At 41.1% G+C, this 2,452-nt stretch overlaps 1 pseudogene; it reads left to right on the forward strand.

The window, feature by feature from the left end:
- The first annotated feature begins 167 nt into the window (after nt 1–167).
- LOC111735880 lies at nt 168–283 on the forward strand (annotated as a pseudogene).
- Nucleotides 284–2,452: the final 2,169 nt, after the last annotated feature.

Genomic DNA, 2,452 nt, shown 5'->3' on the forward strand with positions numbered 1-2,452 from the left:
TTTTCTCTATTTATAAAAGCTATTCATGCTCTTTAAATTATTTTTCAGAAGATACATATAAGCATTAAAAAGAAAATGAGGACATAGTTCCATAGTGTAGCAGTTAGTACATCTACTTTACACACAGAAGGTCCTGGGTTCGTGCCCCAGTGGAGCCATAGTCCCTGGTCTACGGCCATGCCATCCTGAACAAGCCCGATGTCTGACCTCAGAAGCTAAGCAGGGTCGGGCCTGGTTAGTACTTGGATGGAAGACCACCTAGGAAGACCAGGTGCTGTAGGCATAAATAATAATAAATAATTTTAAAAAATGAAAAATTACTGGTAGCCTGGCCAGTCAGATATAAACACTAACTTTTTTGGTGCTCTCTTTCCAGGCCTTTTTCTGTGTTTATATATACTCACACATATTTTAACGAGCATGCTTTTTTTTTTTCACTTTTCTAAGTACTATGGACATCTTCCCATGACAGTAAAAAGATTTGCAACAACATATTGAATGCTTATCTTATATTCCATGAAATAAATCTACCATCTAGTCAACAAGTCAACATTTAGTCAAATCTAGGCAACATTTTTATTAGTTACTTGGATGAAGAAGTATGGTGATCGAATATTTGGATGACACAAAGCTGGGACAGGTGGCTAATATACTAGATTTAAAGAGTCAGAACATAAGCTTTAATAAATGGGGATTATGACTCTAAATTGATATAAAACTTGATAAACAACAACAACAAAAAAAACCGGTCTGTAGTGTCTCTTCGTCAAAACTCCATATATCTGGCAGTGGGGGGCATACTGACTCTGAGAAGGGGACAAAGGTAGGGCAGGCAAACTGACTGACCTGTCCACCCCAGTCAGGTATCAACAAACAAAGAAAGTACAGCAGGTAGTGGTGCTACATAAGCAATGAGAATCGTAAATGGTCACCTAGGAACGTGTAGAATGCAAAGCTCAGTATAAACGTGTCGCTACCTCGGGAGAGCTTGGCCATCCACTCTGTTAACAGGCGGGTTCTGCAGTAGTTTCCCCGATATGATTCTCCCGGGGAAAGTCCTGAGGTTCAGATCCGAGGTGCTGCCTGGGAGGCTAACTTCCCACGGCTTGCAAGTGGAAACTGACTGCTTTAAGTTTGCACACTAGTCAGAGACTGGACCTAGCAAGACTCTCTGTTAACATTTAACACATATTTGAAGTTGAGCTAAATAAAATTCTTGGAGTTTTCACCCACAGATCGCATCTAGTAGAGAGCTCCAATCTTATCTAACTTATTCGCCAAAATCGAAAAAAGAAATCTTCAGATGTTTTGAGAAAGAAGTGGTTTGGTCTCCTTGAAGAGCACGAGCTGGGCTGGGAGAACTCTGTCATTTTAATGTTGGGAATGAGATGTTATGTCCATCGGATGTAAGGACAGCCAGAGGTAGGCTATGTGAACCTACAGGAGGGCACATTGCGGGGAGAGGGTCTTGCACTGCTTCTGGATGAAAGACCTGGCATCAGTCCTTCAAAAGCCCGATCTCTGTTGTTGTCATCCTTGCTCCCCAGCCTGCCGTGCTTTAGGGCTCTGTGGTGCTGCTCATGCCACAGTCATCCGGGATGAGGTAAAAAGGCCTAAGGGTAGCCAGATGCTTCAGCTTTCAGCCTCAGCTGTCAGGCTCTCTATGGAGGTTGAAGTCTATCAGTCCACGCAGCTGTGGTCAATCAGGCACTTTAGGATTTTGCCCCTACAGATTTCTTTTGCCAACTTGGGAGGTTAATAAAGATTAGTTTATATTTGATTAACTTTGCAACTTCCCATATTCCCTTTCCAATCATCTACAAGGGGTTCTCATACATAAACACTATTCCTACAGCTCTTTGAAAAAAGGTTGAGTTATCTATCATGTGGGTTTGTGATAGATAGGGAAGAGCCCTCGTTGGTGGTATTTTAATGAAAAACTTCTCCTTATTGTTTGGACCAGAGTTTAGTCTATCATATTTTTCCAAAGGGCAATCATTTATTCTCCTCCTAATTTACTAGTTGGTGTATCTAAAGTGTGTGTCACTTTCCCGCTTGATAAATTGTAAGTTCTGGGACTCAAAGGCCAATGTTCCTCACCAAGTCAGTTATAGGCACAGGTATTACACTATTTATTATTATTAAACTCTTTGTTGACTTTGTGGAACAATTTGATAAGAAAAGCCTACGAGTGTTTGCCACTTTTATCAATCTTTCCATAATCTTTGACTCTGAGGACTGAATCAGTTATAGGCTGAGATGCACAAGCTTAGTATTAATTCCCCAGGTCCAGTCCCACCCTCAGCACAAGACTTATAAGGAACCTGCACTTAATACCACTGTGTTTCAAGGTCAAGAATAACAGTCCATCAGTGGATCAGATACAATGTTTACTCCAGTTACAAGGATTAGAGCAATGGCCTTTCTCTGGTACATCAATGCCATAGTTTTA

The sequence above is a fragment of the Pteropus vampyrus genome, unplaced genomic scaffold (genome assembly GCF_000151845.1).
Source record: "Pteropus vampyrus isolate Shadow unplaced genomic scaffold, Pvam_2.0 Scaffold15, whole genome shotgun sequence".
NCBI lineage: Eukaryota > Metazoa > Chordata > Mammalia > Chiroptera > Pteropodidae > Pteropus > Pteropus vampyrus.